Genomic DNA, 24,636 nt, shown 5'->3' on the forward strand with positions numbered 1-24,636 from the left:
GGAGAAATATCAATAACCTCAGATATGCAGATGACACCACCCTTATGGCAGAAAGTGAAGAGGAACTAAAAAGCCTCTTGATGAAAGTGAAAGAGGAGAGTGAAAAAGTTGGCTTAAAGCTCAACATTCAGAAAACGAAGATCATGGCATCTGGTCCCATCACTTCATGGGAAATAGATGGGGAAACAGTGGAAACAGTGTCAGACTTTATTTTTGGGGGCTCCAAAATCACTGCAGATGGTGACTGCAGCCATGAAATTAAAAGACACTTAATCCTTGGAAGAAAAGTTATGATCAACCTAGATAGTATATTCAAAAGCAGAGACATTACTTTGCCGACTTAGGTCTGTCTAGTCAAGGCTATGGTTTTTCCTGTGGTCCTGTGTGGATGTGAGAGTTGGACTGTGAAGAAGGTTGAGCACCAAAAAATTGATGCTTTTTTACTGTGGTGTTGGAGAAGACTCTTGAGAGTCCCTTGGACTGCAAGGAGATCCAACCAGTCCATTCTGAAGGAGATCAGTCCTGGCATTTCTTTGGAACGAATGATGCTCAAGCTGAAACTCCAATACTTTGGCCACCTCATGTGAAGAGTTGACTCATTGGAAAAGACTCTGATGCTGGGAGGGACTGGGGGCAGGAGAAGAAGGGGATGACCGAGGATGAGATGGCTGGATGGCATCACGAACTCGATGGACGTGAGTCAGAGTGAACTCTGGGAGTTGGTGATGGACAGGGAGGTCTGGCGTGCTGCAATTCATGGGGTCGCAAAGAGTTGGACAGGACTGAGCGACTGAACTGAACTGAACTAGTGTGGGTAGCCATTTCCTTCTCCAAGGGATCTTCCTGACCCGGGAATCAAACCTATGTCTCCTTCTTTGGCAAGCGAATTCTTTACCACTGAGCCACCAGGCAAGCCCAGTAATATAGTGATACCTTTCCTATTGTTCTATTTTCAGTTGTCTTCCTTCGTCTGGTCTGCAACCTAGTTTTCTGATGCTTCTTCTGTAGGAAATGAGACGAAAGAAGTGGTAAGAACATAGAAAAGATCTTGCTTGAACTTGTTATAGACGAAGCTGGGGCTCTTGGGGCCAGTGGACAGCTGATTCTCTCGGGAGAACTTTCCTGGGCTCTTAGAGCAGCTTCTCCACCTCTGTCCTGCAGCTCTCCTGACCCACATGACTGTTTCAGCAAACACTTAGTACTCCTAGGCTCCAGGAATTTGGCCTTGGCTTCCAGCATGTGGCTACTTTTATTTCTCTGTCCTATACACAGTCATTCTGACCACATAGGCTGAATCTGTATCTACAGTCAAATATGGACATGATTGCAAAGAGCCCTGGGCAAAACAAGAATGACCTATTAAATTAGGTGGCGAATGACTTTTCTCAAATATTTGAGAGAACTATTTACCGTTCAGCCAAGCTATAACTACATTGATTTCTTTTGAACATTAACTCAGATTACCTGTGATAATTTTTTCCTATTCTTTTTACCTCTCAAACACTGAGCACACTTTTCTCAAATATTTGAGAGAACCATTTACCATTCAGCCAAACTAAAACTGCAGTGATTTCTTTTGAACATTAACTCAGATTACCTGTGATCATTTTCCCCTATTCTTTCTGTCTCTCAAACACTGAGCACCCATTAACTATTGCAGAGTAAATACTCTCACTAAATGAAACAGCACTATTACATTCTAGCCACCTGGTTCCTGATGATAAAAGTACCACCTAAACTTGAGAACAGTTCAGGTAAATAAAATGCAGGCTCTACTAATGCCACAAAATTGGCTCTGATCTAATATTTTATTGTCTAGTCAATGGACCATATTGGCCACTGCTCCTCTGAGTGACAGCATTTTCATTCTATGACTGTCTCTACTCCTGACTTGCCATTTGACCAAAATAGTTGGAGAGTGGTAGGATGGTTTTGAGGTATTATTCTTTTCCTTTTCTCATGAAAGCACTCTCACTGGGAAAGGCATCTGAGGGAAATATTCAGAGGTGGGTAGGGCCTGTCATTATTCTTCCAGTTCCATTACTCTTCCCACATGTACATCTGCCTCACATCCAGAGCCTCTGGCTCTTGAGAGGCCCACAGCCTGGCTGAAAAGATGCACAAGTCAGGTAACATTTTGACTCAGGAACTTGAAATAGAGGTCAAAAGAAATATGATGCATTCAACATTCTCTTGACATGCTAGATACTTAATTTCAGGACCTTACATAAAAAAAAACTATATGCCCTTGGGGAAGCAGAGCTGTAAATGGCTCAGTTTTATTGATGAATCTTACCTAGTAAAACCTAACTATCCTCTCAATTCTACCGTCAAAGGGTTAACCTTCATATTGATGTAGCTGGTAAGAATAGTTGACACACATTTCAGCAAAGATTTTTAAAATACTTTCTAAATGTATTTAATTAAACATAATGAATATAAAATATGTATAACTTGTTTAAATATAACATGTCTCACTGTAAACTAGTTAGGGTTCTATGGTTGCAAGTAGCAGAAATGTAATTAGAGCCAGCTAAAGCCAAAAGACAGAGAAGGCAATGGCACCCCACTCCAGTACTCTTGCCTGGAAAAATCCCATGGACAGAGGAGTCTGGTAGGCTGCAGTCCATGGGGTCGCTAAGAGTCGGACACGACTGAGCGACTTCACTTTCACTTTTCATTTTCATGCATTGGAGAAGGAAATGGCAACCCACTCCAGTGTTCTTGCCTGGAGAATCCCAGGGACAGGGGAGCCTGGTGGACTGCAGTCTATGGAGTCGCACAGAGTCAGACACGACTGAAGCAACTTAGCAGCAGCAGCAGCAGCAGCAAAGCCAAAAGAAAAAAGATACCAGAAACATATCCCAAAGTGTATGGAAACTAAAGAATGTGATGGAACCAAAAGGCATGCTTCCACTGGGCTTAAAAATGGGCCACAGGATTGGTCCTCTGGCGGGAAACCTTTATTGTGTGTCTTTTATCTTGAATTTTTCCCCATGAATGTACTTTTTTCTTACCTTGTGCTGTTCCACACGGGGGAATGTTACTTTCAAAAGGTGTTCATGTTTTACATGTCACAGCTGAGGCGCCCCCTCTCCCCAGATTCCCAAGGCAGGGGTCATTGGCTCAGTCAAGTCATGCCCCCATCCCAGGATGAACTGTGGCTTGGGTGACTGAGTCATAGTACAAAGTTTCATATTGATGCATTGAGATGGTAGGGCACAGATCCCCAAAACTTTGAGGTATTTTCCTTGAAAAGTTTCATAAGGCAGATGAGTTTGTGGCAAACCCCAAATATTGGCATCTTGTACTTTCAACTTTCAGATAGTGAATGCCTCATTATTAGAGTTTTCAAGAATTTTGTGGATAATTGAGCAAATAATGGCAGAAGTAAATATGTAGAGCATTCAGTTCAGTTCAGTTCAGTCACTCAGTCATGTCTGACTCTTTGCGACCCCATGAATCGCAGCATGCCAGGCCTCCCTATCTATCACCAACTCCCAGAGTTCACTCAAACTTATGTCCATTAAGTTGGTGAAGCCATCCAGCCATCTCATCCTCTGTCGTCCCCTTTTCCTCCTGCCCACAATCCCTCCCAGCATCAGAGTCTTTTTCAATGAGTCAACTCTTCGCATGAGATGGCCAAAATACTGGAGTTTCAGCTTTAGCATCATTCCTTCCAAAGAACACCCAGGACTGATGTCCTTTAGAATGGACTGGTTGGATCTCCTTGCAGTCCAAGGGACTCTCAGGAGTCTTCTTCAACACCAGAGTTCAAAAGCATCAATTCTTCGGTGCTCAGCTTTCTTCACAGTCCAACTCTCACATCCATACATGACCACTGGAAAAACCATAGCCTTGACCAGACAGACCTTTGATGGCAAGGTAATTACCACTAAATTAAAATGTGACTTGGATTTATCTGAGAAACTGCTAACATACATAAAAGGAAAGTTAAACACTGACTCTGGAAAATTTTTGCCTAAATTTGGAATCTGACTCTACTCTTACTAGCAGTCAGACTGCCCCTGCATTCATGTTTGCTATCTGTATAATGGAGACTAACAATATTATCCATTCTGATGGGTTATGATAATGTTAAAATGAATTAATATACATGCAAAGTGCTTTTAACAGTGCCTGGCACATAGGAACCCTCAAACATGTTAATTACTCTTGCTATTTTTTTGGATATTCAGCCCGAGAAATCAGTTCCACTTTTATCTCACCTCACGGAGTAACTGCAACAATAATGCAGGGCCCAATTTTTGCTGCATAAACTTGGACTCAGCTCCTTCTATGCCTAATACTGGCTTTGGCTGCCTTTAGTGGGAACTTAACAGACCTCTCAAAGTCATCACACTCCTCAATAAAGCAAAAAGCAAAGAATTGATGATTTCTAATAGTCAGATGAGGTCTTGAATTCAATTTTAGCTTTATGATTCTAGATGAATCTATATGACATTGAAGCCCTTCTCCCTCTCTTATCATGTAAAAAGACAGATGTAGGTGAAAAATGTTGCATCTCAAAATTATAGTCATTTTATGCACACATAAAATCAAGAGCCCTGCAGGTTAGGAAATAATAATATACCATTGTTTTCAGCTTCATAAATATGCATAGCCACACATAAGTCTTCAAGTTTTCATAGGCTCATGAATAAATCCTGGGACATGAATTTGGCACGTATTTCTTATTTAGTGTTTATGTGTTTGTCCATCTGTTGTCTAATCATCGAATCATACTGGAGCATCCACGGAACTTAAAGAAAGACCTGCTTTTCTACTTCCACATCTATTTTCACGAAACAGTGGATCCATTTTTAAATGTTATATTTGCTGATGGAATGGCAGTGTGGGACAGCCTACCTATAAGAGGCAAATCCCAACCCTTGTTCAACATCACTTTCCTTTTCATCTACATACTTATTATACACACACACACAGAAAGTCTGTGCTACCCTAGTTATTACTTGAAACTGAAGCAAGCAGCCCAATAGCAAGCTGAATTGGTTATTAGGTTAGCTGTGTCTACAAAACTTACATAGTTATACAATAGTCCTGAATTCGTTTTGACAATTTCAGAAATCATGTTTCTAAAAAGAATGTTTATAAAACAGACTTTGAGCAGAGAGGAACAACCTCTAACCCTTACCCCTTCTGTTAAAGGGTCTAAAAATTATGTATGTGCAAAATAGTGCAAAAAGCCATGAATACATTAAGCCTTGTCATTCAAGATAGCTCAATGGTAAAACCTCCTCATGGCTTTAAAAATACTAGTCACTAGACATAACTTTCATGCACAATATGCTTTAAAATCTAGTTTTATTGAAATAATATATAATTGTTTAAACTTTCTGAAATATAGATAAACAATTAAACATATTTGTTTTGCTATTTAACAATGCATTGTGCTTAGTCCTGGGTGTTGTGACTTAGCTTTGAACATAAAGCGTTAGAGAGGTTGTCAGTTTAGTCATAAGACTAATAAGCAATTAGATATACTGACCTGAATTGGAATTGAAAGATTGAGGCTGAGTGTGAATAAATGTGAATGTCATTTAGGGAGAAATTATGATTAATGTAATCACCAAAAAATATCCTTATAGTCAAAGCTAAGGTTTTTCCAGTAGTGATATATGGATGTGAGAGGTGGACCATAAAGAACGTTGAGCACGAAAGAATTGATGCTTTCGAATTGTGGTGCTGGAAAAGACTCTTGAGAGTCCCTTGAACTGCAAGAAGATTAAACCAGTCAATCCTAGAGGAAATCAACCCTGAATATTCATTGGAAGGACTGATGCTGAAGCTTAAGTCCTTTGGTGACCTGATGCAAAGAGCCAGGTCATTGGAAATGACCCTGATGCTGGGAAAGATTAAAGGCAAAAGGAGAAGAGGGCGGCAGAGGATGAGATGGTTAGATGGTATCACATACTCAATGGAGGTTAATTTGGCCAACCTCTGGGAGATAATGAAGGATAAGGAAGCTTGACATGCTGCAGTCTGTGGGGTTGCAAAGACTGGGACACAACTTAGAGACTGAATAACAACATATCATCAAAATGAGATGGGAAAGGGCCCAAGAACAAAATTAGGGTATTGGGATTGCCTATATTCCAAGGAGAGCTAAGTCTCCAAGTCTTGATCACCCCACTTTACTCCCCTAACAGCCTGACACTGATGACTAGTCATTTTTAGTTGAGGATGAGAGTGGATGTGGCATCATTCTTCCAAAGCAGCCTTTGTGCACACATGTATATGAATGTGTGTGTGTATGTGTGTGTGTGATTCCAGGTGGCTTAGTGGTAAAGAATCTGCCGGCAATACAGATGTGAATTTGATCCTAGGTTGGCAAGGTACCCTGGAGGAGGAAATGGCAACCAACTCCAGCATTCTTACTATAGACAGAGGATCCTGGCAGGCTACAATTCATGGGGTTGATAAGGCATGAGTGAGTAGCTGAGCATGCACACATACATATTAGTAGATGGGGAAGCAGCAAATTTCTCTGAGAAGAAAACTGTTAAAAGTTGTCAGGAATGAATAGAAGTTACAGTAAGAATCAGAAGAATAGTGTCATTATTGACACCAAGGGTGAAGAAAATTTCAAAAGCACAGAGTGATCAGTCATGTCAGATGGCATAGAGAGGAACATAAAAATGTAGAAAAGCAATTGACTTGGATAATTAGTTTATCGAAGTCATTCTTAAAAAACCAAAACAAAATAAAATGGATTGTTAGGTAAAGATCCTATTTTCAAAGTGTTGGAAAATAAACTGAAGAGGGAGTGGAGGGTGTTATAAGTGAAGTCTTTGAGCATAGCCTCTTATTTTTAGAAGTTCCCTCTTAACGGGAAGAGATTAGACAGTAGTTTAATGCAGAAGCAAGATCAAGGGAGGGATTTGTTTTGGGGGAGGATACAGAGAAACACGTTTGTAATCAGGAGGAAGAAACAAGAGGAAGGTGAAGGATTCAAGATGAAGGAGCAGAGATGATTGATGGAGTAAAGTCCCAGAGGACAGAAGGATGAAAGGCATCAAGATAACAAGTGGAATGATGGTTTTACAAAAAGACAAAGTAATCTTTCCTCTGAGACAGGGCTAAAGGAAGAAAGTATAGGTATAGACCCTGAGAAAATCTAAGGCAAAAAGGAAGATAATTAAAATGTCTGTTCCCCTGAATCTAAAGGAAATGCACTCAAGGTTTGGTTGTCTTCGGTGTGGGCAAAAAGAGATACTGGCTTGTTGAACTGTGGGGTTTTTTGTGAATGATAGTTAAGCCATGTCAGCACAAGACTGTAGTTTCTATGGCTATATGAGACAATAGTTTTGCTGCATACCGCCATGTCCAGGTCTAAACCTTGAAAGTACTGCTGTATATTATCATATGTGAAATAGATCACCAGTCCAGGTTCGATGCATGAGACAGGGTGCTCAGGGCTGGTGCACTGGGATGACCCTGAGGGATGGGATGGGGAGGAAGGTGGGAAGGGGGGATCAGGATGGGGAACACAGGTACAGTCATGGTTGATTCATGTCAGTGTATGGCAAACATCACTACAATATTGTAAAGTAATTAGCCTCCAATTAAATAAATTAATTTTTTAAAAAAAAAAGTACTGCTGGTCCAGCCCTGGGACAATCCTCCTTCATCAGCACTTGTGTCACGTGGCCCAACATTCTCCATTCACGGCTTTTCTCCCTTGATTTTCCCTGAGTAGTTCTGACCACAGTTAGCTAAGGCAATTATTACTTTTCTTTAAAGGCAGCAGTGTTTGAACACTTTTTAGAGATTGCTGGGATATGTAAGTACAATAGCTTGAGAATATACCTAGAGAGGCAGAGCAAAAAAAATAAAATATAACTGGAACAAGATGAGTTAAAATTGATTTGTACTCTAATGATAAAGTTGAGGAAGATAGAGCTATGAAGTTCTATTTGGTAAATACTGGGTAATTATGAATAAAGTAGAAGCTTGTGTTTGTATCAGAAGAGAGAAAAAATTGTCAAGCTAAATTATAAGCCCATCAATGCTAATAAATCAAACCAATCTTCATAGTTTTGCTTCTTGATTTTCACCTTTTCATATTATGCAACAGTTAATCATCCAAACATTTTAAACTTCATTCTTAGATTAATTCAGATAACCTGCAATCTATATCTTATTCCCCGGAATCATTTTTCCTGGTATACGATTTGATATTTTGCAATGAGACACTGTAAAGAGATTGTACCAAATGTTCTCTTTTTTATCTCTAGTAGGGATATTGCTGAAGGTGTTATTTACCACAGCAAGCAATGTCTCCTTTATGCAGGCATAGGGGAGTGATTTTTCTTTGGCCTCAGGGCCCAAGTTGAATTTTTTCTGAGCAACTGGAACATTTTGATTCTATGGGCATCAGAGATACTATAATTGGTTGTGATTCCTTTTTTGCTTTGGCTGTGTATCAACATAGAATTATTTTAGCCACAATTACTTAAAATAGCTTAAGTAGGTTTTTCTTTTTACACGGCAAGAAGCCTGAAAATAAATCACTGCTGGGATTGGTTCAGCATCTCATCTGGGGACCAGTGAGTGTCTCTGAATTTCCTTCAGATACTGGATCAACTACTTCTCTAGCTGGAGTTCTCAAACTTTGTTGTACATCGGAATCATCTAGAGAGACGAGAAAGCAGAGAGAGGCCCAGGCTCCTTGAATATAGCATAGGCATTTATGTGGGTCACCAAGTTCTTCAGCTGATTCCCATATGGACCAAAGCTTGAGAACACTTGATCGAGTGCCTGCCATCAAGACTGGAAGGAAGAAACAAGGCAAATGTCTCTTCTTTCATCAGGTTCTGTCTTCTTAGCTAGAAAGAAAAAATTTTCCAGAGTTGACCCAGTCCTCTTATTCCTCTTCTAAGAAATACTGGGGAAGGACCTAAGTTTTCTGAGATAAGAGAACTCTAAACTCCCAACTACTCTGCTCATGCCCTAAAGATCTCCAGTAGATCACCTTTTCATACTGATTCTTTTGCTGATTTAATCTTTACCCCCTGTATTAATTTCTTTCTTGAATGTCAAACCTTCTTTCTCATCAATACCTTTCATGTTCTTAGTCTTCCAACTATACCTTGTATAAAGCTACCAGAAAAAACCAAATATGCCCCAAATATAGAAAATAAAATGTGACTGAATACCCAGGTTTGGAGTTGGGCAGTTTATGTCGAAATTCTCAATCTGTACCTTCTATGTCTGTTTCTTCTCCTGCAAAATGGAGTAATAATAATACCTAATTTGTAAGAGTGTTGGCAGAAGAAAACAAGATAATGTTTATAAATCTTAGAGGATTTCCTGGCACATATATGCATGAAAAATGTTAGATGTTTGCCACAAATGCTGAGATGGAATTTGGACCAGATATATTTATTGGGGTTCAAAAACATCTATTTCTGCTTTATTGACTATGCCAAAGCCTTTGACTGTGTGGATCACAAGAAACTGTGGAAAATTCTGAAAGAGATGGGAATACCAGACCACCTGACCTGCCTCTTGAGAAACCTATATGAAAGTCAGGAAGCAAGAGTTAGAACTGGACATGGAACAACAGACTGGTTCCAAATAGGAAAAGGAGTACATAAAGGCTGGATATTGTTACCCTGCTTATTTAACTTCTATGCAGAGTACATTATGAGAAATGCTAGGCTGGAAGAAGCACAAGCTGGAATCAAGATTGCCGGGAGAAATATCAATCACCTCAGATATGCAGATGACACCACTCTTCTGGCAGAAAGTGAAGAGGAACTAAAAAGCCTCTTGATGAAAGTGAAAGAGGAGAGTGAAAAGGTTGGCTTAAAGCTCAACATTCAGAAAACGAAGATCATGGCACCTGGTCCCATCACTTCATGGCAAATAGATGGGGCAACAGTGAAAACAATGGCTGACTTTATTTTGGGGGGCTCCAAAATCACTGCAAATGGTGATTGCAGCCATAAAATTAAGAGGCTTACTCCTTGGAAGAAAAGGTATGACCAACCTAGACAGCACATTAAAAAGCAGAGATATTACTTTGCCAACAAAGTTCCATCTATGGTTTTTCAGTGGTCATGTATGGATGTGAAAGTTGGACTATGAAGAAAGCTGAGCATTGAAGAATTGATGCTTTTTTACTGTGGTGTTGGAGAAGACTCTTGCGAGTCCCTTGGACTGCAAGGTGATCCAACCAGTCCATTCTAAATGAGATCAGTCCTGGGTGTTCATTGGAAGGACTGATGTTGAAGCTAAAACTCCAATCCTTTGGCCACCTGATGCAAATTGCTGACTCATTTGAAAAGACCCTGATACTGGGAAAGATTGAGGGCAGGAGGAGAAGGGAATGATAGAGGATGAGATGGTTGGATGGCATCACCTACTCAATGGACATGGGTTTGGGTAGACTCCGGAAGTTGGTGATGGATAGGGAGGCCTGGTGTGCTGCGGTTCATGGGGTCACATGAGTGAGCAACTGAACTGAACTGAACTGATACCTATGAAAGGAATCAGGGAACAGGGTTTGGCAGAGGAAGAAGTTCAACTGAGATATTGGCCTTGATGAGCTTCCAAGTGAATAATTACTTCACAGTCTTGTTCTGTGAGACCTTCACCTGCCAATCACCCTTGCCTGGAAAATCCCCATGAACTGAGGAGCCTGGTGGGCTATAGTCCATGGGGTTCAAAAGAGTGGAATAGGACTGAGTGACGAAGCACAGCACAGCATGAGTTTATATAACCTATCAATTATTTTTTAAATATGTGTGGATGGCAATTATAAAAAAATTCTTGTATCCTCTGTTTCAAGGATTGCTACTTTTCACATTATCAACAAAAGGATCTGGGGTGGTGACATTCTCTTCTCAGTTTCCTCAGGGCTATAATGAGAATGCTTATGTGCTCCATTTTCTACTTGTTCATGCTCTGTGGCATGAAGCAGGCTGACTGGGAGATTTATAGAATCAAAGTGGAGACTCACCTTGATTAGGTACAGCTCAGGACTGTGTGCCTTTCCAGGAGGGTTGTCAGGATTTCTGAGTGGTGACAGTCAGAGGATAGAGCCACCAGCTCTGAGTCTCAAGAGGCTGCTTAGGAGAGGAATTTAACTAGACACTGCTGGAGACCAAGGACAATCTAGCCAACCTGGAGGTGAAATTACATGGAACTAATAAACGAAAGCTTCCTGAACATGGAACTTGGCAATTATCCTTTGCTGTGTCAATTGTTGCCTCTCTGGGTCCACCTGTCAGTCCCAGAATTTCTCCCTACTCCTTGGTTGCCAATGAGATGAGTTGACATTCTACTGAGAATCAGAAAAAGGAACTCAGCTTTTGCTGCTGAAATGCTAGAGGAAATTAATTAAAATCTGCAGTCTAGGGTCAAAGAAACCAAAATAGAACTCAGAGAGTAGTTACAACTGAAGCCAAGTTACCACCTGAGAACAGAAGGACAGAGATCTTTAGAGACAAAAATTAAAATCAGTAAGAAAAGAGAGTCTGATGAACTAAAATAAAGTCAGGACATTGAAGACAAGGTTAGATCAGAGAGTCTATCAGGCAGAACAGTGGTTCTGCAACCCTGACTACACATTAGAATCAGTTGGGGTCCTTTAAGCAAAAACATGGATTCCTGGGCTCCACCTCCAATCAAGAGTATGCATCGGTGTTTTTCAGGTGATCTTGCTGTATAACGAGGGTTATGATGTAATGAACAAGAGGCATGCCATGTCGAAAAATAACCATGTTTCATACTCAGGCTGAATTCGCATAAAGGTTGTCCAAATCCCTTTGTCCAGGAGGGTAGTGTATATATCACATAACCAGATCTCTATGGAGCTTCATGAGTCAGGGACAGGAGACCACCAGATTCTGGGCCATCTACAGAAAAACCACAGCCCCTGTGGTTCTCTGTGATAGCTCCTTAGTGCATTCTGAAATCACTCTAGTCAGGCAAGGAATGCAGCGTCTTGAAGGAATTCTGTCTACAAGCATTCGAAACATGGAATTAGAGCCTTATTTTCTACTCAAAGGGAATGGAGTTTAGCAGTGGAGAGTACAATTATGGTTGTAACAGAAAAATGGGCTTACATCTGGGCACTGAAAGAATGGCTGTGGAATTTAAGGCAAATTTCTTTATTTTTTCAAACTTCTCTTATCTTAAAAATGGAGATGATAATTCCTAACAATAGAGTATCCGTCTCTATTGCAGTGCTTAGTATGGCAAGGGACAGCCACATGGTCCTCACTGTGGTCTCCCTTTCCTCTTACTCTTGCAACGTTCAAGAGAGGACTCATTTTTCCCTTAAATGCTTTTTTCTTTTTCCTTTTTCCTCTCTGAAAGTCACAACTTTGTCTTTCCCGGTTAGTTTCGTACTCTCCTGTTTTTTGTTGATGGGGAGTTGTGTGGTGTATTCCACTGAGTGGGAGGCAAGCAATTTGGGCTCTGCTGCTTCTTAGTGACTTCCAAATGGTGACATCCCTGTCAAGGGTTAATGCTGGATCAAATTGTTTCTTGGCGATAATTTTGGCTTCTGCACAAATGGCAAGGTGTTCTTTAAATTCCCAATGGCCATCATCTGAAGTCCTAAGAGATGAAGGAAACTCCACCCACTTGGGAAATGTAAACTCCACCTTGGATGGAGCCACTACTCTTTGGGTTTTATACTGAAGAAAGTGCACATCTTTCTTATACTGCTAGAAGCATTTTCTAGCCTTTATTTACATTGGGACCAACATTAATTCTTTTTATCGCCTCTCTTAGCTTTTTAACTGCATTTTTGCAACTCCCCAGATTTCCCATCCTTGGCACCTGCTCTTGCTTTGTGTACTTTTGACTTAAAGCAGGGTAGGCATACTAATGGCGATAGAGTGAAGACTTGTGACACCTGTGGTTGTTGGAAACAGGTTAGACAAATGTGTCAGCTGTAGACACCAGCATCAAGGACTGTTAGTGGCCCATTACACTTTGAGACCTTCATTCCTAAACAGACTAGCACCACTGTATTTACTGTCTCTCTCCCTGTTGCCTTTCTGTTAATATTACCTCAGTTCAGAAAAGCTTTAAAACAATATGTTCTAGGATCAGACTGCCTGCATTCAAATTCTGGTTTTGTTACTTATTAGGGTTTTAACTTCTTATGACTCAGTTCACTCATCTCTAAAATAGGACAAATGTAATACTTGTCTTAAGGGGTTATAAGCATCAGGTGAGAAAATACATGTAATGTTATTTCTGCTTCATTGACTATGCCAAAGCCTTTGACTGTGTGGATCACAAGAAACTGTGGAAAATTCTGAGATGGGAATACCAGACCACCTGACCTGCCTCTTGAGAAACCTATATGCAGGTCAGGAAGCAAGAGTTAGAACTGGACATGGAACAACAGACTGGTTCCAAATAGGAAAAGGAGTACGTCAGGGCTGTATATTGTCACCTGCTTATTTAACTTCTATGCAGAGTATATCATGAGAAACGCTGGGCTGGAAGAAGCACAAGCTGGAATCAAGATTGCCGGGAGAAATATCAATCACCTCAGATATGCAGATGACACCACCCTTATGGCAGAAAGTGAAGAGGAACTAAAAAGCCTCTTGATGAAAGTGAAAGAGGAAAGTGAAAAGTTGGCTTAAAGCTCAACATTCAGAAAACGAAGATCATGGCACCTGGTCTCATCACCTCATGGGAAATAGATGGGGAAACAGTGGAAACAGTGTCTGACTTTATTTTGGGAGGCTCCAAAATCACTGCAGATGGTGATTACAGCCATGAAATTAAAAGACACTTACTCCTTGGAAGAAAAATTATGACCAACCTAGATAGCATATTCAAAAGCAGAGACATTACTTTGCCAAAAAATGTCCGTCTAATCAAGGCTATGATTTTTCCAGTGGTCATGTATGGATGTGAAAGTTGGACTGTGAAGGAAGCTGAGTGCCGAAGAATTGATGCTTTTTTACTGTGGTGTTGGAGAAGACTCTTGAGAGTCCCTTGGATTGCAAGGAGATCCAACCAAGTCCATTCTGAAGGAGATCAGCCCTGGGTATTCTTTGGAAGGAATTATGCTAAAGCTGAAGCTCCAGTACTTTGGCCACCTCGTGTGAAGTGTTGACTCATTGGAAAAGACTCTGATGTTGGGAGGGATTGGGGGCAGGAGAAGAAGGGGACGACCGAGGATGAGATGGCTGGATGGCATCACTGAGTCAATGGATATGGGTGAACTATGAGTTTGGGTGAACTCCAGGAGCGATGGACAGGGAGGCCTGACGTGCAGCAATTCATGGGGTCGCAAAGAGTTGGACACGACTGAGCGACTGAACTGAACTGACTTAGAATACTGTCTGGAAAAGTGAATGTTGGCTGCTAATATTTTATGATTTCTATTCCTACTGCTCATGTAATAGGTATCCTAGCCAAATTTCACAGAGATCTGGCTTCTTTTAGTTTACCAACTAACAGAGCAGTCATATTCTGGTTCAGGCAAGGAGAATTTTAACCAAAATAAAGAGATGACAAATGCTTAAGGTTATCTGCATAGCATTCCGAAGCATGTACAAAAAAAGTCTCTTCTGTAAGGTTGCGAAGGGTGGAAAAATACACTGGGGACAGTACTTCAGTGTATGACTATGGGGGAAGCATTCAGTTCATCACGCCACTTTAACAAGACCCATGATTTTGTAACTGATGCAGATCTCCTATAACTCCCCTCCTCCTATCAGTAGATGTCAATACAATAATAGGTCAAAGGGTCAATTCCTGAGTAGAGGGCGTAATAAAATATCAGTTTTAAAGAGAACTGGGAGAATGCGCAAAAGTTTGCTTTTCAGTGACTCCATTTGGAACAATTCCTGAGTTCATTTCTGACTTGCTACAATGGCAAATGAACAACACAGGTGTTCTCAAAGAGTATTCCTAAGATTATCTTATTTGGCATAAAAATTTCTAGGAGTTAAGGTGGCTTTGGAGAGAATAAATAAATGACTATAAATCAATGGAAAAGAAAAGCATTGATACTACTAATCTGTTAACTAGATACTCTGAGCAGTTAACGAGTTCTTCACACATTAGTCTCTATTAAAACAAAAATGCTGTGAGAAGAAAGTGAGTCAAAATGACTATAAATGTAAAAGATATGCTTTACCTTAATTCCCAATATATTTAGGAGGTAAGGTATGTATTAATCATATGAATTAAGAACAGTGTGTGACACCTGATGGTGTTTAAAAATGGAAGTCCATTGCAATTTGGGGGCATTTCATTCTTGGTATAAGGTCAATGTCATCATCTTTACGTGTCGTGGCAGTACCAGAAATCCTATCATTATCTCTATTATTGATCAAATTCCCCTCTATTCTCCCCTTTTCAAGCTCAAATTGATTAAAATATTCCCCTCTACCCCTTAATTGAAAACATTCTTAATCTACCTCTTGGATGTCTACACAGTGACACATTAAAACACAAGATAAAATATAATCTCCCCAACACACAGAACACAAAGCAACTGTTACTATTGAAGGCATGTGTAATTGAGACTTTACCATACAGTATGCAGTATCCATTTGCATTAAGTAAACAAGTCCTTTAGAAATGAATGCAAATTTTTTGGACGAAAGGAAAAGGATCCATTTTAAGTAGGTCCGAAAAAAGTTTATGGAATAATTGTGATATGCCATGAAACTTATAACAGTAACTGTCTTCTCCCAATAAAGTATAATAAATCTTCTATGATTTCATACTTGGATATTTTGATTGTGTTTAATTGCATTTGAGACATATCTCTATGTCACTCTTAGTGAATAAACTAAGAGTCTCAAAATGCATTATTCCATAAATTATAGGAATAAAAGCCCAAAGCATTTTTAGTGGAATAAACTTGAAGAATAAAATGTAAAATACTCTATAAACATAAACCAATGCCTGAAGGCATGGATATTTTCTCTCTTGTTTATTTTTGCTTTTCTAGATAACAATTCATCTCTGATTTTATATCACTCCAGATAAAAATTAATTTATTTCTGGGTAATGTAACCTGTGAAATGATAGCATGAAGCTGCTAACGATACCTCAGGAAGACATGATAATGATTTCTCCCAGGTGTTTGTCTACAGAAAACATAAGAATATAGTAACGAAGAAGTGGATCTGATAAGCATTAAATGGTACTGTTGCTTTTAGGCAGAAACGGCATGAATAATTTATCGACTGCATCAGTGGATATATTTAGCTGTGTGCCATGAAGGTGAGCAGTTGGCCACGTATTCCTGTTGCATCACTGGAGCTCACAGCCACGAGCACTGGATCACTAGCTGTCCCAAGAGCTATTTCAAAACAGATGTGGCAATTTTTCCTAACACAGTAACTAAGAAATAATCAAAAGGTTGTGCTGCCTGAATTATGGACTTTATCTCAAGGTGGGGAAATGCTTCAGTAAAGGGATATGCTATAAAGAAGGCATATTATATCCTAAAGACTGTTTTCTCCAGATTATGGATTTGAACCTTGCATTCAAATAACCTTCTCTGTGATCAGCAGTTCCCCAGTGTCCTCTTTCAGTCACTTGTCCCCAGCCTCTCTATAGGTCATTTGGTCCAAGAAACACTTAAAGTCTGAACTGAAAAGTATGTTCTAGAAGCAACCAAGCCATTGCTACTTTTTTCATTCTAAATATATGCTCTTTGATCCCATTGCTACCTGTTAGAGGTTATGTTGTGTCCCTTAGAAAGATACATTGAAATTCTAACCCCAGGGATCTGTGAATGCAACCTTATTTGGAAATAGTCTTCGCAGATGTTATCAAGTTAAAATAAGGTCATTAGGGCAGGCCCGAATCCAATATGTCTAGTGTTCTCATGAAAAAAGGAAAAGAGACTCAGGCTCAGACACACAGGGAGCATGCCAGGTGATGATGGAGCGAGCACTGAAGTGATGCTACAAGCCAAGAAATGTCTGAGGTTTCTAGCAACACCAGAAGCTAAGAGAAAAGCATGGACCAGATCCTCGCATAGACCCTTCAGAGAAAGAATGTTCCTTGCCAATACCTTGATTTCAGAACTTTGAGGCGATACATATCTGTTTTTTAAAATCACTCGATTTGTGGTGCTTTATTAAAGTAGCCCTAGGAAACTAATATGCTATCTAAATTTAGATCCTCGAAGTGAGGGACAATAAGGTAAGCAGCTTACCAAGACAAACTAATTATACATGATGTGGATATTCACCAAAGGTGCCAATGCCTCTACCCATCCATTAACAAAAATAGCATGCTGCAATTTAGGTTGATCAGGTTTGTCTCAGCTTATCCAGGAAATCCTGTTTTTATTTACTTTCTGGGCATAACAACTAATCATCCTCTTCATTTTCAAAAATGCCCCAGTTTGGATGATAAGTGATATCTTTCTACCTATGTGCACACTATTAAACACTTAGCTAAAAAAAAAAAAAAAATTTCAGCATTTACACTCAGTGCTTTTGATTTTTAAAAGATGACGTCTAGTGTCAGAGTCAAAATCCCTTTGACACTGCAGCAAACTGAAGTTCTAAATTCCAGGAGTCTGGGTCACTTTAGGGTTAACTTGCTCTGGGACCCACAAATTTGCATCTCCCTTACTTGGGTCGAATTCCTCAGGAAATAATATTTCAGATTATTTAAACCACTTGAAATAAGCACAGCTTGCCATACTCCCAGTGCTCAGGGAAGAGGAGGAGGAGAAGAAAAAGCAAGTAAATAGCAAGTCAATTTAAGTGTAGCAGGTGGAATATCCTGAATCTACAATTCATTTCATTTATTGCCGGGTGATTGAGGCCGGCAGTGAGGAAACCAAAATAGAGTCAGAGATACGGGGTTCCTCACTTTGTCATAAATCTTTCCTGACCTTGAATAAAGTCTGTCTTTGCCCTCAGTTTTCCCACTTGGGAAGTGAAGGCTATAATAATTGATTTTTAATTTTGTTAATGTTTGTTGGCTAATGAGAGAATTCTGGTGAGATGCCTTCAGCAGTATGAACAGAACTTGTATGTTCCATGCCTTGATGATGGACTGACATAGAATTTACTGCTCAGTGTGTTGGAAGGAAAAATGAATCCCTATTTCTTGTCAGTTCTCTGCTTGTTATATTACTAAGTCATACTTCTGGTGAAGTGAATATATATGAAAAATGACTCTATACAAAGGCTATAGATCTTTGTTCACTTTTTGTTAGCCTCTCCTCTATACTGTTTTCAATTTAAAGTAAAGCAGTTGATGTCATTTTCTTTTAGTGATTGCTTTCAGGCTCATGTCTGATTTCTAAAGTTAAGATGAAGTTCACTATTTCTTTCTATACTTATATGACTCTTATTTTAACATCTTTGGAAGATAGCAGGGGATGTTGCTGATGGCAAAGAGCATATTGGAAGTTCTTGGTATTGGGGCATCACACTGCCCTAATACCAAGCGTTGGTGTGGGCAAGGTAGTCTAGCAGGCTTATAAACTTAAGTACCCTACACTGCTCCTTCTCTGTGTTTGTACAGTGCCCTGTGAATAGTGATGCCATTGCAATGACAGCATCATGATTTTGTTTATAGTTTTGTTTCTTCCACTGGATAATGGGTTGCGAAATTTTGGGAACACATCTTATGCATATCTTTATCTTCAGTGCTTCCCAGATACTGAAAAATAGATGGCATTCAATGCACAGTTGTTGAATAAGTAAGTAGTAATTTTTCAAGAAACAATTGGCTGGTAATTTAATCAGCAGACTGGATGGGGGCTGTGTGATATGTCAACTTGACTAGGCTCAACTGTGTTTACAGGATACTCTTTTTCTAAATGTTTTCTTTTAGAATGATCCACAAAAGACATTCTTTGCATGAAATTTGGAGAGTGAACGAGAAGCAGCACCCATCTTGTCTTTTAATGCCTAAGGTTGAAGCAAGGTTGTCAGATATTTTTGTAGCTCATTTTCGCTTATCTGCTCTCACTTCTTTGGTGTTGAGAAGTAGCCAGGCTTGAAACAACTTCGCCTGCCCTCAGATTCTCCTTGAGTTTTGCCACTTGTATGTTACACTGTGTTTAGCATCATGATGAAGGGTGACAGTGTGTCCTGTGGAATACTCATATATTTAGTTCTGGAAGCACTGAGAAATGAAGAACTGACACTGATTCCAGTCTGACCCTTTTGGATTACCCTAGCCTTCCCTTACACTGTAGCATCTTGCCTTCAGACAGCCTGTCTGTGGACCTCAGACTCCTGGATCAGATGCAGAGACAACAGCCTCACTGAGATGGCTTAACTCTCACAACTCATGTAAGGTCAAATCTTTGTAACAAATATCTTTATACACACACACACACATACACACACAATATACTTATTGTATATGTCAGTATTTATGTATATACATGGGCTTCCCTGGAGGCTCAGACAGTAAAGAATCTGCCTGCAATGCGGGAAACCTGGGTTCGATCCCTGGGTCGGGAAGATCCCCTGGGGGAGGGAATGGCAAACCACTCCAGTATTCTTACCTGGAGAAGTCCATGGACGAAGGAGCCTGGCAGGCTACAGTCCATGGGCTTGCAAAGAATCAGACACAACTGAGCAACTAACACTTTCACTTTCATGTATACACACATCCTATGGAAGTTTGTGCATCTCCATCTGAATGCTGATTGAAACAGCTAGACCATGAGAATATGAAGTAAGTTGCCTAAGAGTGCTTATCTGTGTGTGTGTGTATGTGTAGGTGTCCATAAGGGCACCATTAGTGAGGATAATGCTGGCTATTGGAACCAACATATTCATAAAACAAAATTCTCAACTATTTAACACAATAGACATACTTTTCTTGCTCTGGGAAAGTCTAGTATGTATTCCTGCTTGGTGGAGAATGAACATACTTTTTTTTTGTACCTATTAGAAACCCAGCTTGAGGAGATTCTACTACCTTCAACAAGTACAACTTTGGTCTTTTGCAGCAACAAAATTCAGCTAACAGATGGGAAAAGAGACTAGAATATGCATTTCCAGGTTAGAACTGACACTCACCACTTGCTTATATTCCATTGGTGAGAATTAGTCCCATGGCTCCATTTAGCAGGAAATGGTAGTACTGGGAAATGGTATTACTGATAAGGCACGTTCTCCCCAGGTACAACTGCATTGTAGAAGGGGACACAGACATTTGAGGGAACAGACAACTATCAGTGCCACACAAAATTTTATGTAAAATATATTGATTAAATCAGAAAATACAATCATCTTTGCTATTGAATTCCCACCTGGTTGTTGGTCTGCTTAGGAGAGAAAAAAAGAGAATCCATCTATAGGGAGCCAGAGAGGAGGATCTCACCAACCCCAGGATGGCTTATTCAATTGTTTATTTCCTGAAGTGAATAGAAAGCAGCACAGCTTGCAGCCACTTTAGAGGGAGATCTGGCCCTTGGAGATCAAGCTAAAATTAAAATGCCTATTTGAAAATTCTACCCTACCTGCCAACACCATTAACGTCCAAGTTCCATCTGAATATGTCTTAAAGGTAGCTCACCAACTGCTGATGCAACAGCTCCGCTGTGGTTTGATCACTTTGTTCCTTGGAGTTGCCTGCTGCAGGTACAGGCAGGTCTGGAGAAAGCAGTTATGTACCAGCATTTGGTCCACCTTTTGAAATAAGTTGGCTGGCTGAGTTTACAAGCCTTTCTCCTTATTTCCCTCCAGATTTGGTACTTTGGTGCTGGAGTCAAAGTCAACTTCTACTTGAAATCCCATTCTGTATTCTTTAAATATGTTTTATATTAAGCATTTTCTGTTTCATATATAAATAAGTGGTCATATATTTGCAATTTATAAAGAAATCAGCAACTAATTAGAATTCACATATGTTTATGTTTTCCTTCCGTTTACTCATTTGTATGTAGAATTGGTTTTCCTTTTATTCTTTTTTTCTGATTTGATTTTCCATTTTGGCATTTTTCCCCTTATATTTGTTTCACAGACTGAGATTTTGTGATCTAATACAAATCGCAAAACTATCCAAGAGGCAAGATTTAGTAAGTATTGTGTATAATTCAACAAGCTGTACATCTGCTGAAAATCTCTTTTGCCTAAAAGCAGCACATCTGATAAATGCTCAAGTTAATTTACTGAGACTTCCCTCCTTCCTAAAAAAGAAGAAACAACCATAACTACCATTTTGTACTTAATTCTAATCAACAAGGATGTCTGTTTGATGTTATCAAGATAAGTTGAGACCCAGAAGAGACAGACATGTGAATTAAAGCTGAAATAAATGTATTACTACAAGTTCAGGAAAGAAATAATCCAGTGACCAGTTGAGGTCTTTTAACAAAAGCTGAGACTCTGGAAGGTAAGGGCTGGGATCCTAAGCTAAGCTTTAGATGGTCTCACTTAGGACTGTACAGCAACACTATGACCACAGTCAAGACTTGAGAAGCCATCTTGGAAAAAAGAATAACAAGTGAAGTGAACCCAATTGTGCACTACATTTCCCCTTGAGGTAGTTACCAGTCCATAAGGAGTCCAAAGCTAAAGGCTACAGATCAGAGCATAAAGATTTGCCTAAGAGGTTAGGAGATGAACTGAGTTTCCAACAGCCTCACAAAGGTGGGGACACTGAACTTGGAATCAAAATAAGGGGAAGGGGCTTCTAGAATTCCAGTGAGGTCCCCATAGGATCTGTGCTCTTTTAAGGTTAAAGAAGAAACTAACCAGTATACAGAAAAGATTGATACACCTTCACACTAGCTGTATCCCAGCCTGATTTTAGATTACTTACCCTATTCTGAAACTTTGCAAGAAAGCAAAAGTTAATTCTATCTGGAAAAAGATAGCGCTGGCTAGAGATTCAAATTATCTCTATAACTTTTCATACACAATTATTACTTTACCAAGCAGACTAGAAGACATTAATAAATGACTGAAAACCCAGAGAAAAAGATAATAAAATAGAACTATGGGACATTTAAATATTGGTGTTAATAGCTATAGACTTTTCACCTGGAAAACCCCATTGATGGAGGAGCCTGGTAGGCTGCGGTCCATGGGGTCACACAGAGTCAGACACGACTGAGCGACTTCACTTTCACTTTTCACTTTCATGCATTGGAGAAGGAAATGGCAACCCACTCCAGTGTTCTTGCCTGGAGAATCCCAGGAATGGGGGAGCCTGGTGGGCTGCCCTCTATGGGGTTGCACAGAGTCGAACACTACTGAAGCGACTTAGCAACGGCAGCAGCAGCTATAGACTTTAATATGTTGTTCAGTCACTCAGTCATACTTAACACAGGTATGATTAGTATGTCAAAGGAAAGAGATGAGAGAAATCAAATGGAAAAAATGTTTTAGTAAAAAATATAATAGTTAATTAAGGATACAATGGATGGTTTAATTACAGATTAGACACATGGAAGAGATCAGTGAATTAGAAAATAAATCAGTAGAACATATTGAGACAGAAAAAACAAAAAGAAAAATTATTAGAAGTAGTGGAGGAACTGATTGGGACTCTGATAAAGAAAAAACTAATTGATTCTAGAGTTGGAAATATTGGAAAGAGTTGGAAAGATTGGTTTTGAACGAGTTGGTGCTTGTTTGTGTATAAACAATTTATCAGAAGATTTGTTGTTGTTCAGTCACTAAGCCATGGCTGACTCTTTAAGACCTCTTGGACTATAGCATGCCAGGCTTTCCTGTCCTTTACTGTCTCCCAGAGTGAGCTCAAACATTTCCATTGAGTCAGTAATGCTATCCAGCTATCTCATCCTCTGTCACTCCACTTCTCCTCCCGCCTTCAATCTTTCCCAGCATCGTGGTCTTTTTCCAATAAGTCAACTCTTTGTATCAAGTGGCCAAAGTATTGGATCTTTAACTTTAGGAGCTGTCCTTCCAATGAGTATTCAGTGTTAATTATCTTTAGAACTGACTGATGTAAGAGACATTATTTTGCCAACAAAGGTCCATCTAGTCAAGGCTATGGTTTTTCCAGTGGTCGTGTATGGATGTGAGAGTTGGACTGTGAAGAAAGCTGAGCGCTGAAGAATTGACACTGTTGAACTGTGGTGTTGGAGAAGACTCTTGAGAGTCTCTTGGACTGCAAGGAGATCCAACCAGTCCATCCTAAAGGAGATCCGTCCTAGGTGTTCATTGGAAGGACTGATGTTGAAGCTAAAACTCCAATACTTTGGCCACCTGATGCAAAGAGTTGACTCATTTGAAAAGACCCTGATGCTGGGAGGGATTGCGGGTAGGAGGAGAAGGAGACGACAGAGGATGAGATGGCTGGATGGCATCACCCACTCGATGGACATGAGTTTGGGTAAACTCCAGGAGTTGATGATGGACAGGGAGGCCTGGCATGCTGTGATTCATGGGGTCGCAAATAGTTGGACATGACTGAGCAACTGAACTGAACTGAATATGCTTGCAGTACAAGGGACTCTCAAGAGGCTTCTCCAGCACCACAGTTTGAAAGCACCAATTCCTAAGTGCTCAGCCTTCTTTACAGTCCAACTTATTGGAAAATGTGCTGTGCTCAGTCGCTCATTCATATCCAATTCTTTGCAAACCTGTGGCCTGTAACTCACCAGGCTCCTTGGTTCATGGTATTCTCCAGGCAAGAATATTAGAGTGGGTTGCCATTCCTTTCTCCAGGGGATCTTCCCAACACAGGGATCAAACCCAGGGATCAAACTCAGGGATCAAACCCAGGTCTCCTGCATTGCAGGCAGATTCTTTACTGTCTGAGCCACCGGGAAGCTACCACAAAGTCATACCTAAATATAAAGACACAGAAAGATACAATATCACTGAATAGAAAAGATGTGTACCTTGTAAACCTAAAGAAAAAACACATGCAACATCAGTTCCATTTAGTTCAGTCGCTCAGTCGTGTACGACTCTTGGCGACCCCATGGACTGTAGCACACCAGACCTCCCTGTCCATCACCAACTCCTGGAGTTTACCCAAACTCGTGTCCATTGAGTTGGTGATGCCATCCAACCATCTCATCCTCTCTCTTCCCTTTCTCCTCCTGCCTTCAACCTTTCCCAGCATCAGGGTCTTTTCAAATGAGTCAGCTCTTCTCATCAGGTGGCTGAAGTATTGGAGTTTCAACTTTAACATCAGTTCTTCCAATGAACACCGGGGACTGATCTCCTTTAGGATGGACTGGTTGGAGCTCCTTGCAGCCCAAGGGACTCTCAAGAGTCTTCTCCAACACCACAGTAAAAAAGCATCAATTCTTTGGTGCTCAGGTTTCTTCACAGTCCAACTCTCACATCCATACATGACCACTGGAAAAACCATAGCCTTGACTAGATGGACCTTTGTTGGCAAAGTAATGTCTCTGCTTTTTAATATGCTGTCTAGATTGGTCATAAGTTTTCTTTCAAGGAGTAAGTGTCTTTTAATTTCATGGCTGCAATCACCATCTGCAGTGATTTTGGAGCCCCCCAAAATAAAATCTGCCACTTCCACTGTTTCCCCATCTATTTCCCATGAAGTGATGGGACCGGATGCCATGATCTTTGTTTTCTGAATGTTGAGCTTTAAGCCAACTTTTTAACTCTCCTCTTTCACTTTGCAACATACACATAGACTAACATGAGAAGATAATGTTTTTATTTTAAAACAAGAAAT

This window comes from Capricornis sumatraensis, chromosome 13 (genome assembly GCF_032405125.1).
Source record: "Capricornis sumatraensis isolate serow.1 chromosome 13, serow.2, whole genome shotgun sequence".
Lineage (NCBI taxonomy): Eukaryota > Metazoa > Chordata > Mammalia > Artiodactyla > Bovidae > Capricornis > Capricornis sumatraensis.